This window comes from Coturnix japonica, chromosome 4, assembly GCF_001577835.2.
Source record: "Coturnix japonica isolate 7356 chromosome 4, Coturnix japonica 2.1, whole genome shotgun sequence".
NCBI classification, from domain to species: Eukaryota; Metazoa; Chordata; class Aves; order Galliformes; family Phasianidae; genus Coturnix; species Coturnix japonica.
Window position 1 is genome coordinate 13,790,553 of NC_029519.1, and position 23,475 is coordinate 13,814,027.

The 23,475-nt window shown below is 35.6% G+C and overlaps 1 long non-coding RNA gene across 1 annotated transcript in view; it reads left to right on the forward strand.

Annotated features, from left to right (window-relative positions):
- The window catches only part of LOC107312894, a 332,012-nt gene that overhangs the window by 54,392 nt on the left and 254,145 nt on the right, over nt 1–23,475 (forward strand). Inside the window, exon 2 of the long non-coding RNA XR_001554685.2 lies at nt 5,939–6,008. This is a non-coding gene — a long non-coding RNA (uncharacterized LOC107312894). The remainder of the gene's footprint in view (nt 1–5,938; nt 6,009–23,475) is intronic.

Here is a 23,475-nt window from a genome sequence, read left to right on the forward strand (position 1 = left end):
TGTTTTTAGTAAATCTTCTGAGCCTGTGACTCGAGAGATTGGGTTTGTAGTAAATTTCCGAATTGCTACAATGATTGTTTGACTTGTTGATCTCAGAGTATGTGGCAGTTGTGTGGGGAGAATATGTTCTCTTTCTGTTGTACTTTGCAAAGACCCAGATATAATACACCACATTTTAAGAGACATTTATTGAAACATGAGCTGCTTTATTTACTGGTCTTCTCAGTGATGTCTTTTGTCATGCACACCTATTGTGATTTTTCAGAAGAGGTTTAGTTTAGAGTGTTTTAGTTGCAAGGTTGCACTCTGTGCTCTTGAACATATACTTCTCTTTTTACTGTCTGAATATTCAACATTTTTCCCCCCACAATGAAGAAGTAGGTCAAGTCTTCATGTTTTATCTTCTGTGCAACTGCTTAAAAAGTATTCATGAAGCTTAGTATCTCTCTCATTTTGCAGTTTCACAACTGATCATCTGTATGATCCCTTTCTCACCCCCTACTGATGCAGTGAAAATTAGTGCTATGTGAGAATGGAAAGTTTGAGAGCATCTGGAGGAAATCTCATTTAAAATTTTGGAAGTGCCGTTCCCTAATACTATACTTACTTATCTTTGGAGAGTGAGTGGAAAAAGTTCATTTTCATGGTGGAGTCGTTTAGGTGAGCTCTGTAGCCTGTCTTCATTGTTTTACATTCTACATAAGTCTTTAAGCATGCAGTGCTACAACAATTAACTTGTTTCTTGCATCATTTGTGATGTCCCACCTTCTTAGTTTGCCCTTTGAGTCTTCTGGCTTCGACTTTAAAGTGGAGATACAAACTTCAATTGAGGTCTTCAAATCCCAAGAGAGGAAAAAAAAAGTCTTTGTCTCAGTGTATATTCTGTAGGGAATATGTACATGCTGACTATGGAGATCTGCCCACTTCGACAGTATACCAATCAACTCAACATTTACTCTCACTTTGTCTCTACCAACATTACTATTTTATGTCCTGTTCAATTCTTCTAACACCAAATTATTCTGGGTGAAACCAGCTTCACTTTATTTCTTTTCAGATGTTATTTCTTCTGTCTCATCTCTTCTTTGTTTGTGGCACCCGCAAGTCAGAGAAACTTAGCGATTTTTCAATGACAATGCTCTTTGTTCTGCAGCCTCTACAATATAAGAGTGCTGATGTCTTTGACCTCATAGTTCTTGTAGGGCAGAATTTTCTGTCTTAGTCTTTCTAGAAAGGGAGAGGTGTTACAGCATCTTTTAAATGAAGAAGTGATGTGTCAGCAGGTTTAGTTTAATTCCCTGTTGGTTTGATAGCAGTGGAATGATCCACTCTTGAAATTGCCATCAGCAAGTCCACGAAGCTGTTAATTAAGAGCAGATTTACAGGTGAGGTAATGTCTTTAATTAAACTAAGTATAGCTGGGGAAAAAAATAAAAAGCAGATAAGCTCTTGGGCATGTAAGTAGTTCTTCAAGTCTGGAACAGAAGCAGTAAACTTCAAAGCAAAATTCAGGTTGGAAGAAATGGCTCTATCTTAACTAGGGAATGACCTACAAAATACTTCTGAAAGTCTGGAAATTTGGATTTGTAACTTGGTAGATACCAAAAACTATGGACTCGATGGAAATTCTGTTTTACTGGTCCATTACCTGCAAGTTCAACTCCCCTTCCCACTCCCACCTACTATTAAGGTCACGTTTGTCCAAAAGGTATAAATTATACCTAGCTTTATCTCCTGGAAGGCAATGACCTCTTACCTCTCCTCCCTGATGAGACTCTGACTCCCCAGGCACACATTCCTTTTTTTCCTGGATAGTTTAATACATACTTAATGAAATTCAGAGTAATTGATCTCAACGTCTTAATTACATTTCGCTTTTTAATTTTCTCTTTTGTTTTAGATTTTAGCGTCTACTTGCATGCCAAAAATCATCTGCTTTTTTCAGTCCTGTTGGTCTAATAAAAATATTGTCTCCATCTATTAAAAAAAAAAAAAAAGTTGGACTGTATTTTTAGGCCACCTACCTGTAGTGACTTCCAAGGCTTACTCCCTTGTACCTCCCTGTAACACACATAGATATACACACTACATATAATACTACTTTGTATTTTTTAGTATTATCTTGTGCTTCTTCTTCCTTTATTAGGTAGAGGGGTGCTCAATCATAAACATTACTGTACATATTAAATGATCCTGTGCTTTAATATAATCTAGTATTGGATGAAACAGCTGTTTAGCTTCTTTCTAAAACCGGAAGCAAAACATATTTCAAGGGTAAAATACATGTTTTAGTTTTATGATATTACTGCATAAATCTGCATATCTGTAAATAATGTCCTATGAACTGAGGATTTCTTATTTGTGATACTCAAATTTTCTATCACAAATTGATGGAAAAAGGAACATAATTGTGTTCATTATGATGAGACATCTGACAGCCTTGTGCATCTGCAAGTGGCTTTACTTGAAATACTCTATATGTGTGTGTATATAGTTTGTTGTTGTTGTTTTTTGTTTTTTTTTGCAACAACTGTTCTGATATGAAGCTGATATTGAGGTATATTAGGATATGGAGCTCCTGATTTGAGGAGCCTCTAGTATTACAGAAGCAATAGTTAGGGAAAACCCATCCCGACATTGTATCCTGTGGAAAAGTATATTGATTTGAAATTATGTGAGTTAAATTCAACTCCTTTTTCTATTAGGAACAGGGTAGAATGCGTCTGTCATGTGATGAATGTGAACATTTTCCAGATTAAAGAACAAGACCACCTTATAAAAGCTGTGAAAAACATAAGGCATTTGATTTTAATGGGGTTTTTTATACCCAAAAAATCTCAATTTAAAGATAAAAACTGTTTTCTTAAACTGTTTACTGTCAATAGCTGGAAAACAATACTTTGGATTCAAAGTGCAATTTCTTGACAGTGTTATTAACTAACTTTCAGAGGACCACTCCATTAATCTATTTGGAATGAGGCTCTAATACATTCACCCCAATTGCAAGTGATTTCATTTTTTAATATTAGTCATATAAGTGATCCAATGCCTACACTTAGTGTGAAGAAAATTTACTGTCAAATTGTGAGATGTTATGTATCAGGCTACAATTTCTTCTTGTAAAAGAACCTGATGCTTTCTCAGGTTAGTTGGCTCTGGCTCATGCCTCCATTGTTGCATATTCAGTGAATCGACTGAACTTAGTATTATTTTGGAAACAGGTGTGTGGAAGCATCCTGCATCAGTCAGATGGAGTAGTAAGTGTTCTTACAACTAGGCCTTGATAGTAAGGGCAAAAATGTATTAATAAATACTTAAATCTATATATTTTTAAGTTCTTGTGGCCTTAGGCAGATTAGATATGAAAATAAGATTAAAAATAATTTGATACAATCTTTAATATTTCAATTAAATTATGACCTGCAATATGCTACAAAATAGAAAAAAATAGAGTAGTGTGCATAAGTGTTTGTATTCACCTGTGAAGGAACAATCTTATTGGTCAGTATCAGAGCAAGCTTTTTGGGCAGTTGTTTTTGTAAATCATTTTGTAAAATGAGAAAATGTTTGGCAGCCACAAAATAATTAAATAAATTAAATAGAAAGTTGAAATAAATGAGTCTAAAAAAACAGAGCTGGATGATCTTTTAAATCTCTGTCATGACATACATAGTGTCCAGCAGTCTGCCTCTCTCTCTTTTCCCTTAAGCTCCCTGAAAAGTACTTTCTGACACAACACTCTTACCAAGGTAAAACATTCTGTTAATAATGAATGTCTCATTATTTTCAAATACCTAGAGGAATATTTCTCTATAATTCTTTGTCAAAAGTAATAACTGTCCAGGAATCAGAAGCAGAGAAGAAAATAGCTTGTGGTACTGTGAATGTTTTGATGCTTGCTTGATTCTCTAATCATGATTCAGTGCCTAAGGTCTGCTATAAAAACACATTCTTTTCCTGATTCCTAAAAGGAGAAAATCAATTGATTTTAGGTTTTTATGAAATTATTTTCTTATTCAAAACCTAAACACAATGATAATTTTGACTGAGCTACTTGGCTTGTGGGCATTTTCTTAAAGGGTGTGTCCTAGGATGATTACCTGGTACAGGAAATATAGACATGGAGTTCTTCACATACTACTACTAAGGTGTAGCTTATTCCTTTAAAAGAAATCATAAATAATTTCAAAAATATCACTTTAATGTATCAGTATTGAGCCAAGAGTTTTTCTGAAATAAGTATGCAGCATCCCGTACTTACATTCATTACTTTTTTGGAAGGCATTAGGGTGTGAGGTGCTGCTGATTGGATGTTGTATGAGCTCTTTCTTTTGATATTTTTTTTCCTCCCTACTTGTGACCCATTTTTTTTGTCAAGCTAAGCTATTCTTTGATTCATGTTTCTTGTCAGTGACCAGGGTAGATGTCTCATGGGTATCAGAGGCTTAACCTTTTATTTCTCTAAAATAAAATTACCCAATGGCTATTCTTAAGGCAATTCAACATGTTGTTGTTTATTTGCTTGCACTTCTGCATGTGCTTTGTATGCCACACTGTTTGTGAAAGTCAGCCTACTGACTTCGGGCAAACTTTAGCTTTCAATTTGCATGTGTCATCAAAATATATATTAAAATGCTATAAGTTTCTCATGTAGTACAGAAACTGCCTTATTGGTTTGTGTGCAGAATGGGCTAGTGATAAGCTATAGTGTGTACAAAATGGGGACGTTCCACTACAATCGCCCTCCTGCTGGGGAGCCCGTGGAAAGGCTTCCCAGCACTCTTGAAAGCAATTCTTTAGCTATCCTTATTTCTCCACGTATATGCATAAGCGTTTTGTTGACACTCTCTCTCAATACACTTTCATATATCTACTAAGTTCTGTGGGATAAAATGGCTCAGGGAATAATGACTGCAGTATTATTACTTTCTTCTGAAGCAGCATCATGGTGTCCCTTTATTATCATGTATATGTATGTGTTTATTTGTTAATAGAGTATATGTGGGAGGGTCTTGAGAATATTGAATAATATTTTTCTCTTCAGAGTTATCTTACTGACGATGTACGCTTTTTTTTCCTGCTTTGAAAGAAAGAATAAGATTTACAGACTTCATCACTTTTCAGTTACGTTCATTTCTGTATCTCTTTGTTTGCCCATTTGTCAATATTTGACTGAGGTTTAGAAATAACAGTGTCCAAAAACAGGTTTCCTTGTGGAGGGGAAGGACTCTCACTTATTAACCTGAAAGTAAATTAGTTTTCTTTGTAATAGTTTTATTCTTAATAAGCATCAGAAACTTCATGTGGAGATTTGAAAACTGGGCATTATAACTTCTGCTTCTCAAAAATCAGTTTTTAACTCAGATGAAAAGACATTTTTTTTGAGACAGGGAAATGATGTTAATAGTCAATAGATTAGATAGGCAGGAATAATGATGAGGCAGGACTAACAATGAGAAAGAAAAATAGGGGTTTTTGTCTATATCATTTGAGTAATGTGATGCTTCATGTAATTAAAATTCAGCCAGTTTTGAAATTGGTAGGCTGGTTACGATATTGGCTTGTGTGTCTCTTGTTTTAGTAGGGTAAGTAAATAACTGGAGAACAGAAGTCATCAAGAGCCCGTGGAAATCTAACTCTGGAGTTCAGAGTTAGTATTTTGGGTATCATTTAATATTAATGGGAAATTTACTGCAGCAAATTTAATCAGAAGGTCAGTCACAGCAGAGTTAAATAGGAAAAACAATCCAGATTTAGTCCTGCTTATCCTGAATTATGAAAACATATATCATTTATATAGTATGTGGTCTAGAATGTTCGGAATACTGACACAGCTCTGTCCTTTTGTTGACTAACCACCTTCGAAGTTTGAAAAAGTTTTCAGTAGTTAACACTGTCCAGTGGAACATCTTAAAAGAGCAGTTTTCTTCTCTTGCAGCCTGCTGCCTCTAGCCAGAAGCCTCTCTTTGTGAACAGAGTGACTCTCATTTCTTGTCAGTCACCAGAACGTGAGTATCCTTTTTTTTTTTTTGAACCTCAAGGATTTCAGGAACATTGCTTTTGAAAGCTTTTAAGTATATCTCAGTGAACACCATACAAACGCTGTCTGATTTCCTTCACTTATAAGAAAGAATTAAATTTCAGGGTTCTTTTTAATCCAATGAATACCATATTATTCCAAATACTCTAATTAAGTGTTTTCCATCCCATGGAGTGTTTGATCCCATTCTGTCCTAGTTCTGGTAAATTGCATACTGAGAATAAGAGATGTACAATGCTTCTGGAAATATGAGAATGCATTCAACTTGTGTAGGACAGATAAAATTGTCAAGCGATGTATAAAGTAGTGAAGAACTCAAAGCAAATTCTTCCCTTGAGATGAAGAATAAATTGAGTTTATTCAAGATACTTGAAAGCTTGTTGATAGATTTGTTTTGAATCTGAAGGTATAAACAATAGTGGAGTTAGATCAATGCATAAGCCAATTATGTATTTCTTGCAGTTCTTATAAAACTTAGTCATTCTATGCTTTCTCACATAAATGTTGGACAAACTAAAACCCTTCTTGCACCTTCTGAATGATAAGAATAATTCTGAGAACAGTGATATTTTTTCACTGGTATTTTTGTGACATTGGCACTCTAACTACCCAAGAGATCACACAGCGATGTGACCATGACCATTCTATATGTGTGTGAAGAGGTTTGAGGATTTATAGATATAAATGGTTTATATGGGGAGATATATAGAAATATATATATCAATAGAAATATAGAAATTTCTATAGAAATATAGAAATATTATAGAAATATATATCTATAAATATATAGATAGATAGATAAAATGTCTTACTCCAGCTTTTCCTTTCTTTTCAACGTGTTCATTACTGCAAGAGATTTTTCTACCTGATGCTTGTTGTTACAGTGACACTATCACTGATAGTGACAAAAAAAATCAACAATATATATGGTGTTAACAGTCTGTAACTTATGTGCCTGTGTCTAGGTTCTATGCACTTAAAGTGTTCTTAATTAGTTGTTTTGTTTGTTTGTTTATGAGACCAGCACTTCAGTGAAGTTTTTAGTGTAATTTCATAGTTCCCTGTTAGAATGGACTTCAGGACTTGATTGCTTTTGAACACAGTCACAAACATAGACTGGTAGCTCAGAGCCAGGAGGAAGTTTTCTCATCTCAAATGTTGCTTCAGTAAGGACATTCCTTAGTATGAAATAGTAATTTTGCTGTCTTATTTTTAGGAAATATTAAGATTATATTTTATTCCATAAAAAGTATTTGTTGCACTATTACATTATCAGGGCATGTGAACAGTTTTAGAATGTGAAAAAGTGCATTATTCTCAGTGGGAGCCAAATATATACTTCAGCAAAGGTGTATGTCTGGCCATTCAGATGTTCTGCAAGATATATATTATCTGCATTGCTCCTCTGGCAGAGTGAAAAATGTTTAATATAAGTTTTTCAAGGCATGGAAACATTTTGGAATTCATCTTCCTGTGAATATATGTTTGAAGGGGGCATTTAATAAAAGTGAAAATCTAGATTTCTTCTGAAAGCCTTTCTACATTTTCTTACCAGTGAAAATGAAACTTTAAAGTTATAACCTATCTTTCACAATTCGCCATCAGTAACCAGGCAATATGGGGAAAAAGAGATATCCAAAGTCTCTTTTCAAGGATTCTTTTCAAGGGACCATTGAACTTGTGTTTGGGGTATGTCATATTTTCCTTGATACCATCTTTTGCAGGCAAATGAGTTTTTCATTCTCAGCACTTATTTAGGAACAGCAAAGGTAAAATTGTGGGTGCTGCGGTAATCGGGCAGCTCACTAAAATTGGTCTTGGATAATAATTTCATTGTGTGCTTGAATATTTCATTTTGTTCTGATTTAAGATGACTTTACCTATGTAATATTAATAATTTGGCAGTTGTTTTTAATGATTCTTTTAGTTAAATGGAATTCCTAAGAGATGGAAAACTTTGTATTTGATTACAGATATATGCATTAGCTATTCACAATAAAATGCCAATCCAACATTAATGCATTAAACTCATACATTTTACAGTGCTCAACTTCTAGAAAATGTCATTGCTAAAATACTGTTATTTTAAGAATATGTGCAGATACTTGGCTAATGGAAATCAAATGAATCGTCTTTTTACTTCTTGAAATTGTAACATCTAAGCTTAACCTTCTACAGTCAATAGAGGATTAAATTTTTGGTCTTTATTTACATTAATCTACTTTATTTCTCATAGTACATGCACTTATATATTTTCCACACCTTGCAAATACAGGCTCCCATATTTCCAAGTGGTTCTGGCCCTATGACTGATTGTAAAGGTGAAGCATAATTAAAAGATATAGACAAGGTCCTATCTTTTTCAGAGATCTCATCTTTAATTATAAAATGTGCTGCCATTCTCATTCATATTATCAGAAGCATTGACCAATATTCACAACTGTGAACTACAAAGGCTCTGATTCAATCTTTTGGGAGGTATCTGAGGAATTAATTTGTTTCTAACCCCATAAGCCTGTTCTATATTTGCAAATTTTGAGTATTGTGTCATATCATCAAATTATGTTTGAAAATTTAATAAATTATATTTAATGCAGTGACTTTGAAATCAACAAGAGTAATGTCACCGTACTCACTGGGTCTGGAATTGTATATAATGTGCTAGAAGCTTGTTCTTTAAGGAAACAGTGAGACAAAACACATACTTTGAGCTTCTGTGAGTTTGCTTCACAGGGTAGTATTTAGTGGGTGTTTTCCTTGTTTCTGAACTTTCATAAATCAGGAAATACAAAATCATTTTGTCTATTACTGTCGCACCAGACTGTGAGGAGATTATGCCTTTCCCAAGTTTCTCACATCATGCTGTACTCACAATTTCTCAGAACTCCGCATGTTGGTTTTTACAGAAGGTACCTGGAATGTCATTATCACTTTGCATCTGCCTATAATTCTATCAGGAAACCTGAGTCCTGTGGTTGTCACAGGTGTCTACCAGAGATAGCACTGATAGAAATTATAGTGTAGGGAGGACTTGAGCCTGAGAGCATTTGAAAGGAGTGCTGATGGAATCACAAGACATTTCACTAAGCAGAAAATCCTGCACCTTATTTCTAACACTGTTTAAATGCTCACTGTCGTGATTGTTAGAAGATTGTTAGAAGCATCTTGCTAGTGTGGCTGTGTAGTGAGGCTGGGTGCAGCGGTCTGCTTCTAGTCTTACATTAAGTCTGAACATGTTGCATAGTAACAAGTTTTTGATTTGCAGATATGAAAACAATTTCTACAATTATTAATTTGCTCAAGAAATCAGAGAGGTCTTAAATATAGATGACTTTCCATATATCTCAACAAAAGGGTGATGGTGAATATAAGTGTAATTGGTCACAAGGCATGAGAGGTCTCTGGTAGGTATGTGAAGTGTAAGTGAGATACAGACAATATTAATTCAACTAAAGTTTAGCAAGCAATCTACACTTAGTACCTGTCCATTTGTTATGATATGCATTTATTAACAGAGGAGCAGATTAGCCCTTGGGATTTCCATCCCAGGGAAAAGTAGATGCTTTGATGTGTGTTTCCTCTGAGATCAGCATGGGAATTCAAAATAACAAAAACTCAGCAGTAAATGCAGCACTTTTTATTTGAAAAATAAAAATGAAACAACCAAATCTGCATTGAAATGTTCCACTTAAATGCCTTTCTGCCAGTGATTTAATGTTTTATCCCTCTAAATTGCATACTAATTGTGAATTTCCATGCCAGGAGCTTACAGGCTGGTTCTGCACATATCCTGTCATGATGACCTCTGCTTCAGATATGGTTGTGAAACTTCTTTGGTACTACAAGCAGTGCTGTCTGGTGGAACCTTAAGAATAAGTCTATTAACATCATACAGAAATGATGGTTAAGCATCCAGGAAAAGTAGCTGACCCGTCTCCTGATAGATTAAGAAATTAGGTGGTGGTGTTGTGAACTTGTAACCCCAACAGATTTTTCGAAGTGTAGCTCTTGGAGTTCTGGGGGTCTTTCACCTGAGAATGCAATGGCCACTGCTTATACTGCATTTAAATTAGCATTATTTCTGTAATCCAAAGAAAATAAAGTTTTATTGGAATTAGTAGTAAAGGATACCATGTATTGAGACAGGATTTTACCCTTTTTGTTTGAAGAAATTTAGCTAAAACTGCCTGGGACCTTCAGTTTTACATTCAGTTTGTGCAACTGACAGTTGCTGGTAATTAATCTGAGGGTGGTTTTCCAGATCAAATATTATGTGAAAAGCTATTTTATGCAGGGGAGATTGAAACAGGTCAAATTGTTTCAGTTAGTCTTGTTTTCATCGTGCATTTCTGTGACTAGTGCGTATTGACAGACTTAATTGCAATTGCTTCAAAAGCTAGAGGCTACTTATTTTGCCAAAGACTTTTCATATAAACATGACATTAATAAGGTGTATTTTAATTAAGTTGCAGATAGCTTTTTAGCAGGCTATTTGCTGAAACTTGACAAGAAGAAAACAATAATAGTTGAGCTGATGGAAACAGAATTTGTGAAAAGAATGAAGTGTTTACCACTGTGTTTTATTTAACGCAAATAATAATACACGAAGAACATTTCAGGCTTTGATAATAGCAGTGTGTCAATGAAACATGTGGATTAAGTCTTCCAAAAAGAGAACGTACAGCCTTGGTTCTCAGTTCCTTTGGGCTGCTGAAGATAATGAGTGACAGATTTCAGAGCCTTCCTGGAGAGGATTTCTTATTTCTAAAGTGGCTCTTCAGACTGTCTTAGGACAGTCACAAGTCATGTTTTATCTTCCTGTGAAGTACTGAGCAGTTGAAGTAATCTTGATGTAATAAATAATTCCTTTCATTTCCTAATTACACCCAGCTTCTGATTACTCATAGTGAATAAGCTGTATGTTAGTACCAGCTCAGTGCTGCCCTATCTACCACAAAAGGATGGCTCTGCTGGTTTATTTTCTCTGTAGTAAAGCACAGGATGTTTGCAAAGCTGTAGATCATTCTGCTCTCATTGTGGCAGACTGCATTTCTGGGTTTTGGCCTTCCAAGTGAATTCTAAGTTGATTATCTGTGTTGGAAATGTTTTAAGGAGACATATGGACCTTTCTGGTCTAAAAATCTATTGTAAGATTGCCAGTCTGCAGTTCATCTACCCAGGGACAGGTGGTAGTTTTAGTACACAATGTGAAGGCTTAATGAATAGTTCCAGAACTAATCACTTTTCACTTTAGATAGAGAAGGAAAAAAGCATTACCTAAACACCTTTGTTATTTTGTGGTATCCTTCAGGCTCTGGATTGGTGTCCTACCAGGGTCTGAAGCTCCTGCACTTAAGTGCTTATCCTTCAAATAATGACCTACTCATTCTGGTCAGTTTGCTTGATCTTAGTCACTCTTTGTTGAAAAAGGTAACACAAAATAAGTACCTTCTGTACTTAGAAATCATTGCAGTAAATCTATTCTTTTTTTTTAAACCCTTCTTTAGGATTTGAACATTACAAAATATGTCATTTTGTGGGAGTCCACCCATAGCCTTTCTTATTTGAGGTGACTGCAAAAGTGTCGCGTGGTGGTGTGTTTCTGGTTGTTGCTGTTTTTTCCATCCCTATAGATATATGGAAGATAAAGATACACGTTTGGGGGGTGGGGAGTGAGTGGTGTTTTCTTTTGAATGATGTGAAAAGCTGTTAAGAAAGAATGATTGGATATGGATGTCTGTTTTTTAACACGACAATCTGTTATAGAGAGATTTACGTAATAAAGAATAAGTTTTTAATAAAATACATGCAGAGATTTGTTCATTAAGCTTCTCCTCTCTTTCTGTAGTAGTTATATCTAGTTATAGGTGTTACAAAAGTTTAAACACAAAAAAGGCCAAAGACATAAATTAATGTGCTTCCTTTTTTTCCCCCCTCTCTGGTGGAGTAATTAACATAATGAATCAATAACAGCTATATTTTTACACTGTAATCTGGTGAAATCAATAATGCTTTATGGTAGAATAACATCTTCTCAGTAGATTTGGTATGGAAGGTCTAACTAATAAAATACAGGAGATAAACTTCTAATTTTTTTTTAAAATTATTTTTTATTTTTTTTTAATATAAAGGGTAATTTGTTTCCATCAGAAGATTATATTATCTATCCTTCAAGGCTGAGTGGATATAATTGCCCATCATGTAAATCTCTTGACAAATAGTGCCCTTAGGCAGCATGACACTAATAATTGTTCAATTACAGACTTTTAAGTTTTGAAATGGCCAGAGTCATTATTGTACATCTTGTTAATAGAAATAAAGGCACAGTTTCAACACAGGAAAAATATTATTCTTGAGAAAATGAGTTCGTCTTTACAATTAAGGTCTTTTTTTAATTACCTGTAATGTTTTTAATGACCGTGATTGAATCCCTTTAATAATAATTGCTCTGTTTACTAAAAAAGAGTTGTATACTAGGATATTCAAATAATAATATGTTAACACCATATTTTCCTTTTAAAATACTGTGTTTGTTTACCTATATAGTTTCACTGTATTTGAAATGTTTCAAGCTGGTCAAATTTATTCTGTAAGCCAATATAAGCATCAGATAACAAAGGATTACATTACTGACTTCTGGACTTCATTTTAATGTTCTCAGTTATGGAATTTAAAGACTGAAGTTTGGCTGAAATTGATGATTCAATAATTCCTTCAGGTTAGGACAGTTCTTGGATGATGAATTATTAAAGGTGAAATGGAAAATAACAGCTATTCCTTACAGTATTATTTCTCTGTTTTCTTTCCACTTATAAGTGGTGGGGAGGGAGCTTAGAAGAGCTCTCTTTCTCTGCCAAAGTCTACTTGCAGAAGCCGAGAGGCTTTCTGCTATCCTAACTGCCCAACACAGACATATATATTTCATGCCTTGCCTGTGCCAGGCAAGGATCAATATCCTTCATCTTATTTCACTGTATTATTATTAATTAAAAGTTATTATTTTGTTTAGATGATGATAAAAATATATTATCAAATGAAACAATTGTCCTACCCCTAGAAATTGTAGTCTGATTATTTGATTTGTGAGTGTCACTGCTTGTCCTACTGTGTACCTTTTGTGTTTTTCCATGTATTTCAGTAACATGTATTTCAGCAACATGTAAACCCAAGGCAAAAAAGCGGGTTTTCATTGGAATATATTAGAGTGATTGTGTGTGGATTGTTTTTTGTTTGTTTGTTTGTTTGTTTGTTTTTGCATTCTTGCTACTTATTTAGGTCAATCTGAGAAAAGATCAAAGAATTGTCTTAAAACTCTTTGTTATCAATGAAATTAACAACAAAGTATGATTTCTGAATGATCTGATGTGGACCGATGGATGCAGGCTCAACTGAATTTTCCTTACTATTCAGGCTAAATTGTCATAGTCATGACTGAGTTTTTTGTATTGCATTTTTGTATACTTCTTGATTAACATTTTGAGGGGTCTCAGCTTGCTTCAACTTTTTGGTTGGGGAAATTCTAGAAGCTTTAGAGCACTTTGCAGTGAGCCTCCCTGATTCTTATGGATCAGAGTGGGATCATCAAAGTATGGAGAATTACAGTCTTTAGTCTAGGTCAGTACCCATGTTGTATCTTATAAAAAAGAAAGAAGTATGTTGGTTACTCTTGCATATACTTGTTTTGTTTACATAGTCTCAATTTTATTCTATTCTTATCTCTATTACTACAGATTTGATTTAAGGTTTGATTTTTGAATGGTATAGCATGGAGCTAGGGCTTGGACTGGATCTTTGTGCGTCCTTTTCAGCTAAGGATAGCCAATGATATTCAGTCAAGTATTGGTGGCAATAGCTATCATAGTGGTTATGCAGCTTTTGAAGAATATCTTCTTTCTAGCCTCCGAATGTATTTGAAATAAAATAAGAATACTGGGTGGTAACTAAAGAGGACATGCTTATGTTCCTGGTCTAGATGGTTTTCAAAAGAGAACTACCACAGGACAACCTGGCTAACAATAGTAACACAGGACCTTATTCCTGCTTTTGAAAACAAGTGCTTATATAGCAGGCTATGGGTTAAGAATGGGTCTACTCGTGGAAGGAAATACTGCATTGGGAACTGTGTATCGCATTAGTGTTGTTTAAAAAGATTTGAGATCTACTTTAAAACAAGATGATATTTCTTTGTAATTTACAAACCTTTTCAAAATCAATAGAACCATCCCAACTTTATCTAACTTTCAAATTTTTGCATTTTTGACATATTTTCAAAATTATTTCCCAACTCTTTTGTAATAATTCGCATTGATTGCATGCACTTGATCAGTCAAAGCAATAAAATGCAGACTCCGGTGCTGCTACAGTCAGCACATAGAGTAGTTATAGCTCATCTGGTCTTTTTGCTGTTAAGACACATTTTGCCTCTGAAATAAGAATTTTCAGAGCTGTCTTGAACTTTCAGAACTCCCTAGAATTTGCAATAGGCTGAGGAGCTCTGCAAGAGCAAAATTAGCTGAGATGCTAGAAACAGTGTTAGATAGACATGCGTTTATTTCACAACATCTTGCAGAAGCTTTTGTGTAAATGTGCTTGCCCATTCAGCTTTTGAAAGTAGCACTTGACTCTGGTTTTCTCATATGTGAGAAGTAGTTTTCAATCTCTTGTGTGTACAATATGAACCTAAAGCATAACCTCTCAAGCCCAACTGATATTTACAATAACATTCATTTAAATTCTTGATTATGAATATGACTACATTTCAGAGGCTTCTGTTACTCTTCCTATTTTTTTTTATATGTTTTGTTTTGCTTCTCATATAGAGCAAGATGAAAGTCAGCAACTGTGAGTATGCATAGAGCATAGCTGTCTTCTGGCACAGCCCACCTGTTGGCATCCTTTCTGCTTTGCAAATCCTAGCAGGAGTTGTTCTGATGGCCATGTAGCTGACTTTTGATCCTTTCCTTGATAAGATCTGCAGTGAACAGAAACTGATTAAGCTGAATGCTTTGTCTTTGATGTATATTTTGTTATGAGAAACATGTACATTGGTGCACATCTGCTGGGCCTGAGAACCGCTAGAGCATGGTACTCATGTTCCTCGGGAGATCTAAGACTGAATGCCCACACAGAAAATGTTACCACTACAAAAGATATGTTGTCCTTTCATGCCACTTGAACGTGTTTGTCAGTCACTTGTGCCCTGAGGATGTTTTTGTGCATAGCAGTGCAGGAACTGACTTCATGGTGGCTTCCATTAGACAACTATTATTATGTTACAGGAATAAGTGGGCATGTGAGTTTCGTAGGGGAAAAGGAGGTATAAGATCAGAGTTTTAAATGGTATGTTCTGACATAATGTATATACTGGACTAATTATGCAGTAATGTTTTTAAAACTGGGATACTGTTGAAATTGTGAAGAAAGGATTGAAAAGTTTGCCACTTTCTCTATTATCAGTGCAGATTAAAAAGAACAAAAGAAGGTAAATACAGCTGCTCAGTAAACTGCTGGCTTGAAGAACCAGTGGGAAACATTACTACAGCTGGTTGAAGAGTTGTGAGAATATTAAAAGGAACTAAGCATACTGACACAACCTGAAAAATGTATGAATGGCATTGGAAAGTAGTATCATATGGCATTTAACTGTTCCTTTAGCTAAATTTTGCAGTCTACCAATGTGCCTGCAAATAGCGCAGTTTTGTGCCTGCTGCAACCGGAACTCTATTGGTTCACCAGATTGTCTCTAAATGCTGCTATTACTTCCATCTGAAGCAAGTTATTTAACATACCCTGATAATGGTCAGAATTTAGAATCATATGGTCCGTAGTTGTCATGTTTATATTCTGTGTTAATTATCAACTTTTAAATTCACTTAGAAGTCTGATTGAATTCTGCTGCCTACTGAAGGCAAGTTTGTAGGACACCTGAACTAAGTGGTTGCAATCAAAGGCATACTTGTTTTGGAAACAAGCACTGTTGGATCATCACATATGAGTTCTGTGTTAGAACTGTTAGTCATGCCACCAGACCTTGGAGAGGAGCAAAAGAGCAAAGGCTGCCTGACCCTTGAACTCTTGAACCTGATGGGAGCTTAAAGAAGTGCAGGCTTTCAGAGAGCTTCATAGGTAGAAGAGCTGGTAGTGCTGGCTGGAGTAATTGTTTCTGTGGTTGTACTAGAATGACATCTTATTCCCTTTCCTATTTATTCTGTCTTTGTTAATGATGCAGTGTATATGCTTAGTTGCATATATACATGCTACCCCTAAGGATCTCTGGTAGTCACGGTTGGGCTGACATCAAGCAGTATCATGTTCAGGCAAGAAGAGATTTACATGCAATCCTTAAAGCTGGATAATCTCCAAAGCCTCCTGCTTTAAGGTCTGAATTCGTGTCTCTTTGCGCTGCTTCAGAAGTAACAGAAGGGCAAGTCCCTAAATTACAAAATTTAGGGCTTGAATAATGGTGAAGCTGAGAAATGGCCCCGAGTAAATACAGATTTATGATGCAGGGGAGAAGTAGTATATTTGATTTCTGCTATTGCCCTATGTGGCTACTTTATACCATTCAGTCTACTCCTAAGGATTTTTAAAATGTCATATCTACACGTGCATCACTTACTGTCCTTCCTGCAATTCAGTCTAACGTACCTCTCTGAGTCTGAGAGGTTAGTTTAAAAAACATGAAAAACCTTTTGTTTGAACAGGTATTGGTACTTCATTCTCAAATGTTTTGCTTGTTGAAAAGTCTCAGCACTTCCTTCTCTCTGGTACAGTGTTTTTATAGAGCTAGTAATATTTCTTGAAGATTCCTTTTAATTCCTTCACAATATGAGTTGTCTTTCCTATGAAACTATGTGCAAGTAAAGGAAGCAAAATTGGACCTTAGATTATAACGATGTGTCGCATGCACTACTGGGGTTCACGTAAAGCTGTGTTCTGCATGGCAGATTTCAACACACAGGATGCATTTCTAATGTCAGAATGCAAGTATGAAGGTAGATAAAGAATTAGGTTTTAAAATAGTGGTCTCTGAGCACTTAAGCATACAGAATTACTATGGGTTTAACTGGAGAGAGAATTAAATGTGTTCTCAGAGAAGTCACTTGTTAGCTCCATTCCTGATCTGCACGAATGGCCTAAGCATCCCAACATGAAGCAGCAAATTTGCTGATTATTCCAAACTTCAGGGAGTAATGAATGCAAACTTTGCCATGGATGAGATGCAAAAGAACTGTGAATTACTTACTAATTAGGCAGGCTTATGGGTTTTCAGAAAAGTATGGTTAGTTAATGAGAAGTAATATACTGTGCAAAAGTAAGAAACAGGTACTTCAGGAACAGCTCAAGCAAGCTGGAAGGGATTTGCAGGACAGGAGAAACCTTTTTCCTAGTTATGCACATCTGATGACTTGCTGTGAATCTTCTCTTGTTTTTAAACCATGTATTTATTTTAAACATGTGATGTATTTCAGTTTTGTAGCAAATTTTGAGCTGCATTTTCAAATAATTTAGGCCTCTAATCTTCAATTTCTGAAACCCTCTTACATCCCTGGAGGTTTTTCTGCATATCACATTGTTGCATAGCACAGGGATTTCCCAGATGAACAGTGATCTTTTTAGCCTAATTCATGCTGCTTAAAGATGCTTTGATGCCGTGGTTGTGCTTTATACTTGCCACAGCCCGGCACCATTCACAACTCTCTCTGTGAAGAACTTCCCCCTGATGTCCAATCTAAACCTTCCCTCCTTCAGCTTGAAACCATTTCCCCTTTGTCCTATTACTGCCTATGCTTGTGAAAAGTTGATTCCCCAAATCATTTAGCATTCATTTTGAAAGATGTCTGTTTTAATGGTTTAAAACATGTATTTCTTGAAAATCTTGACATTTTCAGATTGTGAATAAAAGCTGATTCTTTTGACCCCAACATCCATATTTGTTAATTTTGAAAAAAGTATTTATTTTCATTCTTAAGGTTGTAAACATAAAAAATTATAGTGAACAGGAAAGCAGTATCAGTGGCACTCTGGCATTTTCTTGCATGCAAGCAACCTGTTTGCTATACAAAAGATGAGAGCTGGGAACAGTATTTGCATAATTGAGTGTAAAGTTTGACCTGCTCTTTTACTTTCAGTACTTTGGACCAGCAGGAAGGAAACCCTGTTGTGGAGCTGACCCTCCTCATGTCTCATTTAGCAAAAGAAAGGACTGTCCTTATCCACAGTAGTCACACAGATCTGTTGGATGGATGTATCTTGTAGAAGACATAAATCCTGCATGTTTTTCTTTTCAGTGGTGTCTGTTCAGATGGTGCCTATCAAAGCTAGAGATGTTTCCTTGGCAGAAAGGTAATATGTTCAGACAGGTAGTAAAGAATGTTGGAATGAAAGATTTAAAGATGCAGGGAGAATTTGCATCTGGTTTTCATCCCTAAGAATACATAGTTGTGTTTCCTTTTGTGTTTATTTTGTCTGAATGAATGAGAATGGTGATAGGCTTGCTGATATACTTTTTTTTTTCATGTTCATGGGATGATAACATACGGCCAGCCGTTGCAAGGCAAGGGGTACTGACTCTGTGGTCACTGTGTCACTAACAAACTAGAAACCACAGGCTGAGACTTTCTCCAACTAATTAGTACTAGGATGGAGTGTCAGATGAATCCCTATCATCTGCCTTAGAGAAAAGCTAGCAGTTGAATTTAAACAGCCTTCCTGACTGCTTTAAACTAGAACAATTGTCCTGGAATATGTGCTTTCTTCTGCATGGATTTGTTGTTACTCCAACAGGTGGACAGTAATGATAATAACTGAAAGTTCTTAAACTGCCTCAAAAAATTCATAAGAAGAAGTGTCCATGTGTAAGTTGAAGTAATTTGCAGTTTCTTCATTGTCTACTATTTATAACTATTTGTGCTTGCATCAGCTAAGAATCAATATGCACTTTTTTTTTTTTTTTTTAAATTTTAGCATTTTCTAATGAGAAAAAAACAATGAAGGAAATAATGTGGTGTTGATGAAGGAGGCTGATATGAAGTGTATGTTAGTTTACGAAGTCAAAGCATGGAAAGAGAAGAAAGCTAGGAATTCATGCTCTCCTCTCCCTGTGCACTCCACCCCAAATGTGCACTGCACAAGAAAACATGGGAATAAATGAGTGAAACTGTGTGCAGCATATAAGGCTGACTGCAGTCAGCCTATTTCCTTCCTCTTTGCTACGTGCTGCTTGTGGAAAATTCAGTTCCATTGCTGAAAGCTAGCAGCCCTTTATTTTTTTTTTTGTTTTCAGCTTGCTTCTTGATGTTAGCAGCTCTTTTATGCATTTGACATGCTTCTGGAGTGTTTGTATATATACAGTGTGCTATTATTCATGATTCATTTTTGTGTAACTTGATGGGAAAACTGACTTTAAGATGGTAAAAAATAATTAATGATGAGTATCCTTACTCCTGCCTGAATCACTTTCATTCAGATGTATATAGAAATAGCTGGCTGAAGACCAGGTAGCTGAAATATTCTTGTCAAGCCAAATAGGTATATACTAACAGGTAAGTCAGGAAGCAGTTGCTTTGCATATGCTATTTGGCAGAACTGAATGACTACTGGTTCCTTTCTCTGAAAAATGAATTAACAGAGATTAAATGTGTTAAGCGTTGAACTGAGGTGCAAAAAGCATGTTGATTTTTGAAATACCTCTTTCATCACTGTTTTAAAAAGAAAGGGAAGGAAAATGTGTCTACTACTTACTGACTGCAGTACCAAAAATCAGTCAGTTAAATAGTTCCAACCTGATCACGAGCTCAGAAAAGACACGTGGAGAACACCAGTTAATATACTATTAAGTGTTTTCTCAGTTATAAATAAAATCAGATGTGACTTTTTATTCTTTGAGCTGAATGAAACAAATGCAAGCAAATGCAGCTTCATATACTTACCACTCATTTGGTTTTTGATGAGTAAGTTTAAAAGGGATTTCATTGTCAGAAAAGACCTTCCAAACCAGCTTTCTCAAATGTATATTTTTATTCTTTAATATCTTACAATTACATGCTTGATTATCTGATAATACATTTAGGAACCTTATTCTCTTGGTTAGCAGTCCGTTCCCATTACATGGATATTAACAGCAGCACAAAGCCATCTGCATCATTATAGGAGCTTCATCTTGAAAACATCCTAAGTAACTTAAGCTTTAACATTGGATGACTCCAGAAATGTCTTATCAGAACATTTGAACTTCAAATTCCCTCATTACCTCAGCTCCAAACACTTCAAGTTAGAAAATTAATGCTGTATGGTATCAATTACTTTAATTATTCCATTAAAAACACATGCTGTCACTTTATTAAAAGTTGGACCATTCCCAGCTTTATATACGCTTATGTCTGTTATAGAAATTCAAGTGCACATAAGTGCACAAACACACCACAAAAAAAAAAAAAAAATTAATTCTAAACCCTATAGAAGCAGCAGTATGGGGAACTGCCTTAAGAATGCAGACTTTTATTTCTGAATTTGACTAATTGCTCATGATTATAAGAACTGGTAGGATAAATTGTTTGTAATTAGTTCAAGGAATGCTTAATGGTAAGATAAGGGCTGGTATTGAGAAAGCAGAGTTTGAGCAGGTAAGTTTATTCCTGAATTTCAGAAGATTTACAAGTATAGAGAATTGAGATCCTCAGCCTCTGCTTCCTAAATCACCTTTAATTCTAGATATAGCCATAGGTCTAGTGGATATATGTCTGCTTAAAGCTAAGCATAAACCATATGTTCTGTCTTGCAACAGCATTCATACTAGTTTGGATTGCTTTTCAGGATCCAGCAATAAATGTTTGTCCTCCATAGTAAATTCAAACCTATTTGAAACTCTAACAGAAACATTTTTCAGACTTTTTAAACAGTATCTTTTTAAAGTGTTGCTGTACTGTTAATGGTAGTCTTGCACCCTTGCAAGAACAACTAATACATCAAGATCTGCTGTACCTTTTCCAAGCCCTAGATCAAAGCTTAGTTCTAAGAAAACCCTGTAACATCCTTTGAATGGGATGAACAGGTAATTAGGACAGAAATAGGATGAAGTCCAGTGAGAATGCCAATAGAAACCTGATGGAAATTCATGGCTAGTTAAGGACTCCAAAGTTAAGTAAAACTTAGGACTCTTGTTTGGATTTTCCGCATTAGTGCTCACAGTGTATGTAAATTGGTATTACAGTTTCTTGACATTAGAGACAAGAAGACCCTTGTCACTTGGCATTGTGGGGAAAGGCTGCTCAGGAATTAGGATGGGAAAAGAGAAAGTACTAGGATAACAGTGAAAGACCATAGAGTTAAGATCAGAACTGCTACCAAAATTCACTAGTGTTTCCTAACTAGCTCAGGTGACCAGAAGGGATCTCTGGGCTTAGGGCTTTGATTTACAGGGAAAAAGTTTTATCACTGCATCCTGCAAGGTCCACAAGGAGTGATGCCTTGTGGCTGAAATCCACTGCCTTGCTTCAAATGTAGAGTAAGGATTTGAGAGTTAGGGGCTGGGGTTTGGGACAAAGAGCCAGATGTTATAGGGCTTAGCTCAAGTCCTGTGTAAGCCCCAGGTATATTTCATGATTTTGTCAAGGATTGCTGAGCCTGCACAGAAAGTTCTGTAGACTGAGAGAAGAGTGGGTGCTGTTAGCCTATGACTTATTCTTTAGTATTGGATGCCTTGAGTTCATTTGGATACTGTACTAGTGCCAAAGCCACAGGATATTGTGAGTCCTGAATTGATTATAAAGAAACAAAGTTTTTGTCTGGGATTCTGGAAGTTTATCTGGGATGAAATGTGAGCCGGAAGGAAGGAGCTTGTCAGTAGTTTCAGAGAAGGCTAGTATTACAGTAAGAGTAAATCTCAGGCTTACTTGGTAGCTCAGAAGGGCTTACTGGTTTTCTGTGTGGCAGAGTGTTTTTAATAGTAAGGGGTTATGGTAAATTCAGAGTTAACTGTGGTTTTCTGGGCTTGCCTGAGGGGGAGGGATTTTGTATGGTTTGGGCCAAAGCTGAAAGCTTAATATTCTTATAGGTCTTATGTTGAGAGGAAGGGTAAATGGATTGGTTTTAGATCTGCTAGAAGCTCCTGGTTTCGTTTAGAATGAAACCAGTTCTTGCATTAGAGTTTGAAGCTCCAGCAACAGGACAAATAAATATAGAGTATTATGTGTCTGCAAGATTCAGCAGATTTGCGTGAAGATTAGTGCTAAGAGGCAGATTATGTAACAATATAGACAGAAAAGGCCATTACCTTGTCTGACATAAAATACACCAAGACTTAGGTCTATATCTGTACATCAAGTTAAAGGTGTGAACTGCCACGCCTTTAATCCAGGCTTCCTAGTAGGGTCTGTAATAGTCATAAGTTTTATCAACCAGAGACACAGATAGGCAGTATGATGACTTCTACAAAGGAACAAAACAAAAAACATAAACACAAATCCCATTGAGATCTACATTGCTATCCGCTGATTCTGCTGTAATCCTTAAAATTAAATACAAAACCAGTAAAGTTAATATAAATACAGATGTGGAAATAGAGGAAAGATGAATTATACAGATTGTTGGGTAAAGTGGCAGTGTCTTTACAGCTTCGAAAGGAAAGTCATGATAAACTCAACTTATCCTTCATCCCTGTTTCATACCCTTTTTTATCTAGCAGTGTTCTTGATACGCACTTTAGGCCCATTTGGCACAAACTGAGGTAGTTGCAGTCTTTCACAGAGGAGTACTACTTGACCATCTGTGACAGTGTTGCTGGCTGAAATATTCATGTCAAAGTGGAAACAAAACAAAGTAGGATAATATCATAGTGGTTGAATCAAGTTTTACTGTGTAATTTGAAACATGTAAAAAGGTATTTTAGGGAAATTTTAGAGATAGCCAACACTTGTAAATCATAGAACTACTCAGGTTGGAAAAGACCTTAAAGATCAAGTCCAAATGCAGCCTGACCACAGTACCCTAAAATGGTGGAAGCTTGTGAGGATTCCTTGTCTTACTACAAAGTAGGGAACTTCAGAATACGTATTGCTAAAATCAGTGCTAGTAATTTTAATGAATGCTTAAGGCCATGTGTAAACAGTTTTTTCCACATGCCTTCAGCTAGCTTTTGTATTCCAGTTCAGGCATATTCATTTGAAATTTACTTAACTGTTATGAATATAATTACATTAAGAATTAATCTACAACCCATCCAGCATACGGTGATAATACCTGCACTGTATGTTTTACTAATTATAGAAATACTTCTAAATTTATGATTAAATATTGTAAAATCAACCATAATTATAACGTTTGTCATGATTTGCATTGGTAAATATTTTGTAATTACTGGTTAAATATGTTATAATAAAGAAAATGTTGGTGACTGTCTTAATTCAGTGCTCTCTAGAATAACCATGTAGTTACTC